Source organism: Chenopodium album, chromosome 1 (assembly GCF_948465745.1).
Source record: "Chenopodium album chromosome 1, dcCheAlbu1.1, whole genome shotgun sequence".
Lineage (NCBI taxonomy): Eukaryota > Viridiplantae > Streptophyta > Magnoliopsida > Caryophyllales > Amaranthaceae > Chenopodium > Chenopodium album.
In genome coordinates this window covers 85,994,284-86,007,653 of record NC_137834.1, presented here as the reverse complement: position 1 = coordinate 86,007,653, position 13,370 = coordinate 85,994,284, and the positions used below count along the sequence as shown (strand labels likewise).

Here is a 13,370-nt window from a genome sequence, read left to right as displayed (position 1 = left end):
TTATGATCATATATGATTCCAAACGACATTATAAGACCTCGAGATGTATCCCTTAAAAGATCAAGACTTTTCTACTCTTGTTCCCGAAACCTACAAAATTTTTCAAAAAACGTGGATATTAGCCTTCAATTTTGGAATTTTTTTAACTTTTTTTCGTCCAAAAATAGAAATTGCCGAAATGTTTACCATTGTCCGTAATACATTTCGTGAGTCCAATTGGGTGGGTGCAACTATCCAATTTGCATTTAAATGGCCTATTTAACGGTTTATAACTTGCATCGATTTCAATAAATCAAGCCTACCACGAACATTTATGACAACATATAATGATCATATATGGTTCCAAACGTCATTATATGACCCCGAGATGTATTCCCTAAAATCTCAAGGCTTTTCGACACCGGGCCCCGAAACCTCCATAATTTCTTAAAAAGCTTGGATATTAGCATTCAATTTTGGAATTTTTTTGACTTTTTTTTGCCCGAAAATAAAAATTGCCAAAATATTTATCGTGGTCCTTAATATCCTACAGGAGTCCAGTTGGGTGTGTGTAACCATCCAATTTGTTGTTAAACGGCCAATTTACTGGTTTACAACTTGTACCGATATTACCCGTCAGACCCCAAATTTAACCCCACTTGTTACTAATTAACCTAACCTGAATTCAGCCCGACCCGAATATAACCCAACCTGTAACAAACCCGACCCGAAATCAACCTGACTTGTTATTGACCAAACCCAAATTCAATCCGACTAGTTATTGACCCGACCCGAATTTTACCAGACCTATTACTTACCCGACCCAAAAATTCAACCCGATCGGTTACTAACCCGACTTGAAATTAACACGACTTGTTATTGACCCGACCTAAATTCTACCCATATTATTCCCGGCCCTGTTTCAAATCACCTTAAATGCAGTTTAGAACACCTTATTATTGTTGATTAAAGCATTTTGTCTAGGGAGACCAATTCTGTCCAGGCCAGCAAAAGAAAGGAGCATTATCCTCAAATTTAATAGTTGAATATAGTATATATTTGTTGTATGGTCAAAGGAGATTATTATCTTCCTAAATTATAGACTATAGTTCCTTAGTATATTGTCATATATATTATAGTCAAAGGAAATAATTAGCTTGATAAAAATGATAATTATCTATTTATAGTTAGTTGAACCCGAATATGATCTGACTTAGAAATGCCTAGACCTGATTGTAACCTACAAATTATTGACTTGAGCATAACCCGACTTGAATTCGAGAATGACCCGACTTGGAAATGACTCAACTTGATTATAACCCGCAAATTATTGGCTTGAACTGAACCCAACTTGAAACTAAGAATGACCTGACTTGAAAATGACCCGACCTGATTATAATCCGCAAATTAATGGCTTGAACTGAACCCGACTCAAACCCGAGAATGACCCGACCTGATTCTAACCCGCAAATTATTATCTTGAACCGAACCCGACTCGAACCCGAGAATTACCCTAACCCGTTTTAACTTGTAAAAACCCGGTCGAATTAAACTTGACCCATTGTCCACCTGATCTGAATGTAACCCGACTTGTTATTAACCTCACCTAAACTCGACAAGAAGTATGACCCGACGTGACCCGACTCAAGCATGACCCAACCCAAACCCGACCCGCATAGGTTATGGAATTAATACGAATTGACCCGACCCGCATAGGTTATGGAATTAATACGAATTGACCCGACCCGCATAGGTTTTGGAATTAATCCGAATTGACTCGACCCGAGTTGACACGACCCAAACCCGACCCGTTTACCCGAATTGACAGCTCTATTTATAACCATGTAATATAATTTCATAAATAAGAATGTTATTTTTGGACTTTTCACGATGATTACTCTCTATCCCCTTAAAGTCTTAGCTTAATCCTCAAATTGTACATGTTTCATCATGAATAAGTTTTTAAAAAGAAAAGAAAAAAAAAAAATACTACCTCAGATTTTTTTTAGTTGTAACTTTGGGGTATTATTTGATAGATATAAAATAATCATTCAAAGTTGCAACTAAAAAAAAAAAACGGAAGTAGTAGTACCATTAGATAACGATAGATATAGACGTATATATGGTCGTACGTGTTAGAGATATGATATATCGGAAAATATATGTGAGAATTGAATTTGAGTTTACTCTCTTTTGAATTTGAGTTTGGTTTTACTCTAAAAGACCAATAAGATATTTGAGTGTGGTTTACTCTAAAAAAAACCAATAAGAGATTTGAGGGTGGTTTACTCTGAAAGACCAATAAAAAATTTGAGTGTGGTTTACTCTAGAAAAACTAATATTTGATTGGAGCTCTGTTTTGCTCTGGAAAAACCAAAATTGTTATATTTGCAGGTTCGAAAAGAATGACGTTCCTGCTTGATTAATGATTGATGAGTTCGAAAAGATGAACGTTCTCATCGTTGAAAAAGAAGAAACAAAAATTGAAGGCGACATCACAAGAGTGTGCATCTCGACTTCAACAAATTGAAGAATTTCCAATCGCAACGTTTGTGTCATTGCCGTTACAATTGCGGGAGAGTGTTAGAAATATGATATATCTATATTTTCCGTATAGATATTGTTATGAGAATATTATATTTAGTATTATCTTATGTTAAGATATTATTTATTAGAGAATAATATATGATATATCTTTTAGGAATACTGTTTCTTATCTTATATTCGTAGATTTTGTATAAATAATCTACCTATTGATGAATAATAAATAAGTCATTCTATTCTATTTCCTCTTTAATTTGTCAGTACGTTCATTATATATACAATTAATAATTTACTATGGTACTAGTGTACTATCATGGCTCCAATAATTAGCTTAAACTGCACACGCAACTACACAAGTATTGGACTACAACTCAATAAATGTGAATTCAAGGTCGTTAGTTTTACAAAGAAGGATCATATACGTTACATTTGATTTATACATGCATCTTTAAGATTATGCAAACAAAAATTAAAATGTGTTTCTAAGGTACTCCCGATTTGTCCTAATTTAATCCACTGCGTAATAAACTTTTTATAGAGCTTAATGCCATAAGTTGTAGGGGCACATTATCATCCACTGTGTTAACTTAGTTTTAATATGCTATTTTAATTTAATCATCGTAGAGTTTAATGAGGAAATGTGTGTGAGACCCTATGATATTATTACTTCCTTTGTCCCTTAAGTTATACTACCTCTGATTTTTATTATTCACAAATAATACTCCAAAGTTATAAATAATAAAAATCGGAGGTAGTATTAAAATTTTATAGGGATTTATCTTAGCTAACTCGAAAATGTACAATATAGATTTGAGTTTCCTTAGAGTCAATAGAGGATTTTTGTGGGTAACTTTAACATGAAGCTCTTCTTAAAGAAACTAGTTGGCATCCACAAAATAATAAGGATATTTAGGGGTCTACTATGGTTGATAATAATAAATTTTACGCAAACAATATAATGCAAGTATGCAACTAGCTTCTACATTGATTGACGTCTAGCTATGTTGTTGTTCGTTGTAATAATGTATTAGTAACATCAACGTTGAATATTCTTGGATTTGCATCACAATTTGCACACAATAAAACAAAAAAATAAAAAATTATTGAATTTGCATTATTACATCTTGCGTATTTAATACTCCATCCGTCCCATAATATATTAATACGAAAATGACAGGGAAGAAAAAGAGGATAAAGACATGTGGTAAAACATTTCTATATATGCTCTAACTAACTTTGTACGACAATCGAAAGAAAGCTTTAATAACATCCCAAACTCCATGAAGTTCTAAGAAACTTTTCAAAGGCTTGAAAATTCTTGGTCTATAAATTTTTAAAATTTTTATTTTTATTTGTTTAATTATTTTTTTATTATTGATTTTTGTAATCTAGAATGAATAAGCATAATACATACGCACGAGTACTACGACACTATTATTTCTAGGAAATTCAAATACTTTGCTTAAAAAAAATGGAGTTTCTTGTTATCTTCATGATATTTTTGTCCATTTTCTTCCTTTGCTACCTTTTTCGCAACAAAAATGGCATTCCTACTAATTGGCCTATAGTAGGGATGTTGTTTGCACTACTTGTAAACGTTCATCAAGTTCACGATTGGCTAACCGAATTGTTAGAGAAATTAGATATGAATTTCCTCTTTAAAGGTCCTTGGTTAGCCAACATGAAGATGTTTATTACACTAGATCCATCAAATGTTCACTACATTATGAGCAAGAACTTTACAAATTATCCCAAGGGAACCAAGTTTAATGAAATGTTCGACGTTTTTGGGGATGGCATCTTCAATGTAGACTCCGATTTGTGGAAGCTCCATAGGAAAATGGCGCATAGTTTCATTGGCCACCCTAAGTTTCATCAGTTTTTGCAAGATAAAATTTGGGAGAAGGTAGAGAAAGGTCTAATTCCGGTCCTTGATCATGTATCTAAACAAGGGTTAGTAATCGATTTACAAGATTTGTTTTATAGATTTTCGCTTGATACTATATGTACTCTAGTTACAGGGTGTGATTTAGGATCTTTGTCTATCGATTGGCCTCATGTTCCATTTGCAAACGCGTTAGATGATGCTGAGGAGGTAATATTGTATCGACATTTTGTTCCTATGAGTGTATGGAAGTTTTGTAGGTGGCTTGGGGTAGGAAATGAGAAGAAGTACAAAAAAGCTTGGGAAATATTAGATGATTTTGTCTATAAATGCATTGCTAAAAAAAGAGAGGAGAAAAAACAAGAATTAATGAAGCCTCAAGTAGTTGGTGTTGATTTATTGACATTATACATGGATGAAAGCCAAAGTATAAAAGTTACAAGTGCTAGTGACAAGTTTTTAAGAGACACTATACTAAGTTTTTTCATAGCAGGACGTGACACAACTAGTACTGCTTTATCATGGTTCTTTTATCTCCTCTCTAAGAACCCGCGAGTAGAATCCAAGATCCGAGATGAATTAAGCACAATGGAGACGGTCCATGATTACCACAACTTAATTTATGTTCATGGTGCATTATGTGAGGCCTTAAGATTGTACCCTCCTGTGGCTTTTGAACAAAAGGCCTCAATTGAGTCGGATGTACTTCCAAGTGGCCACCAAGTTGATCCGAATATGCAAATTATATTCAACATGTACGCAATGGGAAGGATGAAGGCGATATGGGGAGAGGATTGTTACGAGTTTAAGCCAGAGAGATGGATATCTGAGCGACGGAACATTCGACATGAACCATCCTACAAGTTCTTAGCCTTTAATGCAGGGCCAAGAACTTGCCTAGGAAAAAACATGTCTTTCTTCCAAATGAAGGCCGTTGTTGCTACAATACTTAGAAACTACACGTTCCAAGCAGTCGAAGGACATCAAGTTGTTCCCGATATCTCTTTGATTCTTCGTATGAAGCATGGATTCATGGTTAAGGTTTATCGTTATTAGGTGTATGTATGATTTCTCTTAATTATATGGTGTATTAGTCGTCTTACTGTGCTTTAGGTGTAAGTTTAGATCATTATTATGATGATTTCCTTAAATAATTGGTGTTTGTAAGATAAGGTAAGGTAAGGTATGTTGAGTTGCTTTTATGTATGTGGCTTTGTTATTCATGTAGTCTTATGCCTAGCTAGGTGTTTACGCATTTGCGTGCTAGAGATGTGGATGTATGATAAAAGAACTCTCGTTCATTTATGTATAAAATGTTTTATCAATGTTAAATGACATGCTCAGCTCGATACAAGTAAGACGAGCTGAATAATAATAAATAAAAAATTATTAAAAGTTATAGGGTCTAATTAAAAGTAAATGAACTTTTATTTACATCCTTATTTAAAAATAAAAATAAATAAAAAATAACACTTTTGTTTACATCCATTCACCTTAAAAGACAAACTACATTTAAGCCAAGGATACCACGTACAACTAACAAAAAAATATGATCCAATCATATCTAAGATCTACAAAGAATAAATCAAATTACTAAGCAATTTTTTAGTTACCTTATGAAAAACAATGAATAAAATTCAAATTACTTCTGTTTTTGTTTTACTATTACTTTCTCATCCTATTACTTTATCAAAAGCGTTTGACGTTTCTGAAGGAAATGGTGTAAATTCTATTGTAACATCTCTTCTTATTAGTTCTTGGGATAAGGTTAAATACCTTTTGCAGGAGGTGCAAAACAAATATTTACCTCCCAATTTGGAGTAAGTTCTTTTTGTTTTTATTTGAATTAATCACAATAAGTATATAATAAGAGTAAATTGTCAAATGCATAATTTTTTTTGTTTAAATATACATTTTTGACGTTCTTGGTTGAAATTTTACTTGTATGTTTATGTGCATGCAACAATTTTGGATCAAACAAAATTAAATTAAGTTTTCATCAACCCTTGTTCAATTAATAAATTACATATTAGGTATTTTTTGGCGATACAAGATGGTCTAGTAACGAAATATATATTGTGTTTAATGCGTCTCATAAACACACACTTTCTATCTCAAATACTTGTTTATGGATTATTTTCTCATCATTTCAATGAAGAAATTTAACTAATTAATAACATACTTTGCACAACATGAGATTTTTATTTTTTTTAAAATATGAGTAGGTGCATATCAAATTCTTGGATTAATATAAGAAATTTCACTAGGAAACACTTTAAAACAATATCAAAGACTATCAAAACAAATAATCGATCAATTTTTTTTTTTTTTTTTTTTTACAATTATCTTAACAAATAGGATGGACTAATTAATATATTATTGATATTATGTTGTTAATTAGTTTCAGGATCCAAGAGAAAGATGGAGCTGATGAATTTGAAAGCCACGATTCGAGCAAACGAATAAGAACGGCAGCAAAGAAGAGTTTCAAAGAAGGGGAAGCAACCCTGGAAAAAACAGCTGAATCCGCAGCCACGGTAATGGATCATGCAATGCATAAGGCAAAGGATAAGGTGGAAAACAAATTTTCTCATCATAGACATGGAAGAGAAGCTGATGATGAACTATAAATTCATAATCAATTTAATTTAATTAATTTTCTAGCTATAATCTTATTAATTTCTTTTCCATGCATTATTTTTACCATAACATTATGTATGTAACACCAAGAATTTCACATTTCTACTAATATTACGTACTCCATTGGTGAATTAAGCTTCCACAATTTAACAATTATAATTTTATCATTGTGCATTAATGTTGCAATTACTACTAAAAACAAATAAATAAATTATAATTTCTTATCTAAAGATACGTTTTTACTAGAGATATATAGGCCAAATTAGATTAAATTTGATTTTGCTTCAAAAAAAAAAAAGAGGGTTTAATTTGATTTTAAAATTTTATTTTATTTAAAAAAAAAAATTCAAAATTTGGAATCATTTTTGGATATTTTCTGTTATACTTGAAACTTTATCCTTCGTATTTTGAAAAAGTCCTACCCTAATTTTATATCCCATAATATTTTCCTAGTTTGTTATACACAATATAATTTATCTTCTGAATTCGGATATAATTTATCTTTTAATATCTTTTCTAAAACAAAAAATTTCAGAAAAAAAAAAATATCCAAATCTTTTTCAGTTACTCTCTAAGAAACATAAACCAAGATTATCTTAGATTATAAGTCAAGGTTAAAAACCTAATAACCTACTCCTTTATAAACTAAGATCCAAAGCTAACTTTCTCTTGGAAAAAACTTAACTGCTCTTCTAAACTAAATAACCCTAAATTTTCTCATCAATTTTTCTCTCTTTGAAACACAAATTTCATTACCCTTTACCTTCATGGATTGCAAACCCACAAAAAATCAATCAGATTCATCCAAAATCACTCGTTTCAAGCCATTGTCTTCTGTTTTCTTCCCTGTTCATTGATAAACAGTTGATCATTGTTTGATACATTCTTTAAAAGAACTCAGGAAAGAATTAATTTTGTTAGTACAGTGAAATCATGGGTTCGAGTTCAGGGGTAGACAATGTCGATGAGCTTGAGGTCGAGGATGAGGGTGTTGAGACGGATTCGACAGGGCGGTATGTAAGGTTCGAGGAGGTATTGGGAGAAGGGGTGTTCAAGAAGGAATACAAGGGGTTTGATGAGTTGAAAGGAATAGAGATTACTTGGAGTAAAGTTGAGTTATCGGAGAACGTATTCGACTCAGAGGAATGTCAGAGGAATGTGAGGGCAGAAGTTAAGCTGTTGAAGTCTTTGAAGCATGAGAACATCATGTGGTGTTACCATTCGTGGGTCGATAGCGAAACAAAGACAGTTAACATAATTACTGAATTGTCTACCTCTGGAACTATGAGTCAGTATCGCAAGAAACATAATCTTGTTGATAAGAAGGCAATTAAGAATTGGGCAAGACAGATTCTGAAAGGATTAGATTACCTGCACTGTCAGAATCCTCCAATTATTCACGGAGATCTTAACTGTGATAACATCTTTGTGAATGGATACTCTGGCAAGGTTAGAATCGGAGATGTTGGACTTGCGGCAATGCTTCAAGAAGACACTACAGTTTGCGCTGTTAGTGGTAAGCCTGAGTTCATGGCACCAGAGCTTTTCGGAGAGGAGTATGATCACCTGGTGGATATCTATTCTTTTGGGATGTGTTTGTTGCAGATGGTTACCCGGGAATTGCCGTATACTGAGTGCAGTAACTCAGAGCAGGTTTACAAGAAGGTGAGATCTGGTATCAAGCCTGCTATTCTAGACAGAGTGACAGACCTGCAGTTAAAGCAGTTCATTGAGAAGTGTTTGGGTCCTGCATCAGAGAGACCGTCAGCAATTGACCTTCTGAATGATCCGTTTCTTGCAGTGATGACTGATTCTGGATTGTCTGCAGCATCTAGAACTCCGAGTCAATCTGAATCTGCGTGTTCATCTTCTGTAGTAACATGGGATCAAGTGCCTAGTCCACCTGATTCATCATCTTATAAATCATGTGACCATGTGGCTAGCTCACCTGTTGTTTCTCTTGTTGGCCCATTGACGGCTGTTGTCAGTGAGAATATCGAGTTCAAGTTAGATGGGCAGCTGATCAAGGAGATTGACTACATATCAATGGTTCTTCGGATTGGTGATAAGAGAGGTCATGCTCATAAGATCGAGTTTGTGTTCTCTATAAAAAAGGATACAGTTCACTTGGTTATGCAAGAGATGATTAAGGAGCTCCAGTTGTCAGTCAGAGAAGCAGTCCTTGTAACTGAGCTTATGGAAAATCTGGTTAAGAAACTTGTAAACCCAGAGGCAGAATCTTCAACATCAGAAAGTAATGTCAGCAAACCCAACGAGCCTGCAAAACCGCCTAGTGACACGAACCAGGACGCCCAATTACTTGCATCCAAGAAACCAAGTGAACATGATCATGCTGGTGAATCACGGATAGCTAATTCAACTGGTCAAGACAAACAAGTTACAGATAGTAGAGTAGGCAACAAAAAAGTGGTAGCCAAGACAAGTTCGAGATCGTTGAAGAAGCTATTATTCTTTTGTGGGAGCAAATTTTAGATTTAGATTGAATTTTCAGTGTAGTAGAAGTTATGTACACTTCACCAATTAAGTAATATGATTCAATTTTAATCAAAGCCTGTTATGACTATCATTTTTTTTTCTTTAAGTATTTTTTTGAGGTATCTATCATGATACTAGTATAAAAAAAAAAAAAATACTCTATATTAATTATAGAAAAGAATTCAATCTGTACCAATACTGCCGAACAGTAAATTACTAACCAATTTTAACAGAGAATATTATCTATAAAATCATTCAAAAAATTAAGCAAAAAGTGCAAACTTGAATAAGCAGTAAGCTAAATATTTTTCAAATATTAACAGCAATTCCTGCTTCTACCAATTTCAGCACACTAAACAACCAACTTAACCTTTCAGAAACAAAATCCAATGGTTCCTATGGCCTAGGATGCACGAGATGCAGAGAGTTTAAGACATTCACTTTGACATCTTCGAAGACAAACATCATTCCAGTTTGGAACATGATGCTGATTGACACAAACAGTTCTTGCACAAGCATCAGTGCATGCATCGAGTTCTGAGACTCCGCAGACAGTAACACAAGTATCAGGGATTGGATCCTTAGAGAAAGCACCAACCTTCTTCAACATACGTTTTGAGGTGCAAACCCTTTCACAAACGAATATGTCATCTGAGCTCTTTTCCCGGCCCCTTGCACTCTTAATCCTCTGCTCCTCATCCCGCTTTCTCTTAATTCTCCAGGCTTGCCCTGCAACAACAGCTGGAATAGCAGCACCCAAAAGAGACCACCAAACTTCCACCATGGTATTGAGATAATTGAGCTTTTTCTTTGTTTATTCCTCAACTCTTGCACTAGGCTTTAAGCTGCATTTCACAAAAGATAAACATTAGCAACAAATAACCAACCAAGTTCAGAAGTCGATCATAATGGTATTCAAGAGAAATCTTCATAGATCACGCACAAAAAAAGTTGGACCAGAAAACATGCATACAGTAGGGCATCATGATTACTTCAAGATATAAGATATAAGAGCAGTAGGGAACAAAAAAAGTTGGACAAAAAATGGAGTCTTTGAAAGAACAGTAGTATGACGCAATTGCTTGACAACTATGACAAGTATCTTTGTAGTGCTTGCAAAAAAAAAAAAAAAAAAAAACAAAAAACTAAAAAAAAAACAAACTGAATAGATTATGGCTTTACATATCACGAATTTTCTTCTTTCGACAATAACCCATTCAGCTAGAACTATTGATAATTTGACAGTCCATAGCTCCAATACTCCCTCAACTCCTCAAGGCAATGAAGTATATCAGTCTAGACAAATTTGATACATCAGGACTAAGAATAAAGTTTTAAGAAAAATGAACAACAGCAAATCCAGCATGAATCATTATATCAATTCTTGCAACAAAATTAATAAGATCCAACAAAAAACCAATCAAGTGTGGATGTATTATGCTAAATGTAGCAATTTCCCAGCAATTATAATCACACAGCAATGCCATTTCAGCCTTTTGGGCATACCACTCACTAACCCCACCATATTAAGACTTTGAGAGGTCCAATGTGACTTTAAAGAATTAAAACCATAACCACTAACATCAATAAACACACTCTACAATTATCTATGTGACAAAAAGCAATATTAATAAAAGCTATAACAAGAACTCAATCTTGAGTTTTACCCAGTAATCCAGTAGACCAATATAGAACCTGTGCAACCTTGAAATAACATAATTTACCCCAACATCCCCATAGTGCCTTGCACTTGCTGAGACAAAGATTCCAATCATACCCTTGACTGAAAAGGCATTCATAACATGCTATCTTATGACTAAAAACAGAAGCATAGTGAATTGTAGATAACAACTAATTTAGTTCATACACTTCATAGTAACCCTACACTGAAAATTGCCCACAGGTTGCTCCTTCAATTAATTTGACATGAAAATGATGAAAACTTCAGTGGTTTGGCAATCCTGCAGTTCCCCTTAGTAATAACAAAAGAACAATCATTATATGATTCAATGATTGTACCAGAATATGCCAACCGCAACTCAAATCTATACTTAGATTCAGAATCTTCTCACAACACTTGCAAAAGAACACATTTCAAGAGCATGACTGATCTCATGTTCTGCCACAAAATCACACAATGTATTCATCAATTCAGGATACTATATCACTAAATTACTACAATTATTCAACAAATATTTCCCTGTAATACCTGTAATAGGCTATAGAGTAGTGATCAGTAATATCCAAAATTCCTCCAACCAAAATCAACTGTCGGCTAATCACTCAAACAATTAACCAAAGTTTAAACCCAATATTTACCCTAAAGCCACAAAAAAACTGAACAAAACTTGGGGTGTGACACATCTATAAATCAACAACTCCCAGCCTTGAGACTCTGCCCCCATTTTGTACTTGCTAAGGAATCATTTCAGTATTGGAGTCATCATTTAACTTGCTGCCAAAAGAAAAATTCCTAATACAAAGTCCTAGGGAAGCCGTCACCTTATCCATGTATATTCAAAACCATACAATGGTTTCAAACTTTCAATAATATCCTATGCACAAAGAACACTGCATTGATACTATAAATTCAGCACAATAAGATATCACAATGTCCTCGGTAAAATTGGACGGCATCTTCATAAGACCTTTGGCTAAAGTTTCTCATTGATCACAAACCATGAACTTTATATTATACAGTGTAATCAAAGTAAATCAATTCTAAATTAAGTTTTCTAATGCACATAACCTTATAGAAGAATAAGGCCATACTACCATCGAAAATATGATAAACACTATTCACCAAAATTCTTCAACAACTTGAAAATCAACTAACAGAGGCAAAATTATTCAATAAAACTTCAAAAAATCAAGGTTACATCAATGGCATTAAACTCAATTATGCTTATAAACTCAAATGCACTGTTCTATCTTCAATTTATCAAACGAGGAAAATTGAAAGCGATGCCCAGCCTACATTATCATACAATAAAACACTGCAATTTCGAAGAATCACCCAAATTGAGGAAACCTAATTACACAAGCACCTAACAACCATCTTCTTCCTCGGAAAAACACCCAAACTTACTTAAATTAAAGCCAAATTCCAGAAATATATAACAAAGAATTAAAACCCTAGAAATTCATAAAGAAATTCGCAAACAGCGTTGTAATTCAGCTTGAATTGGAAGAGGATAAGGGGATAGAAGAGAGAGATATACCAGGGCAATAACAAAATGATGGTTTTAGCAGCGGAGAAGGAGATATCGCCGGAAATGTTTGCAGACGTCGGCGATGGCGGCGGCGGAGAAGGCCGTTGGTGGAGGAGGAGAGAGAGAGAGAGAAAAAGAGAGAGTTGTTAGTGGAAATGGAAGCGGCGTTTTAATTTTTAAGTCATCATCAAAGATACCAAGTTATACTACTCCGTAGTATTTTATATATATATACTTCTTCCGAATCGTATTATATGCAACTTTAGGCTAAATAAAAATACTACGATTACGATTTGGAGGTAATACTGCATTTTGCTAAATGAACGTAGAGGAGTTTAATTTTACAAACATAGACCTTAATTCTTACGTGGTTAATTGACATTATTTGGCGTGATTAATTGACATTATTTGATGATAGCTTAGGGCTTATTGTGACGAATCAAACTCAAATACCTCATCTTAAAATAACTTGATTAACTTCGAAATGTAACAAAATTAGAAAATCTTGTGATGAAAATAATTGATTGACGAACTTAACTTCGAAATGTACCAAAATTAGAAAACCCTGTGATGAAAATAATTGATTGACTAACTAATACGAGTAGTTATAAATT

General features: G+C 33.7%; 3 pseudogenes across 1 annotated transcript; 2 read left to right on the top strand and 1 right to left on the bottom strand.

The window, feature by feature from the left end:
- The first annotated feature begins 3,752 nt into the window (after positions 1 to 3,752).
- On the top strand, positions 3,753 to 5,674 carry LOC145624418 (alkane hydroxylase MAH1 pseudogene; annotated as a pseudogene).
- A 2,307-nt stretch (positions 5,675 to 7,981) lies between these two features.
- On the top strand, positions 7,982 to 9,672 carry LOC145624399 (putative serine/threonine-protein kinase WNK11 pseudogene; annotated as a pseudogene).
- A 135-nt stretch (positions 9,673 to 9,807) lies between these two features.
- LOC145624409 (uncharacterized protein At5g64816 pseudogene) lies at positions 9,808 to 12,948 on the bottom strand (annotated as a pseudogene). Its single transcript, XR_014110425.1, has 2 exons — positions 12,766 to 12,948; positions 9,808 to 10,389 (listed from the first exon to the last, which is right to left on the bottom strand). The product of XR_014110425.1 is annotated as an uncharacterized protein At5g64816 pseudogene (transcript).
- Positions 12,949 to 13,370: the final 422 nt, after the last annotated feature.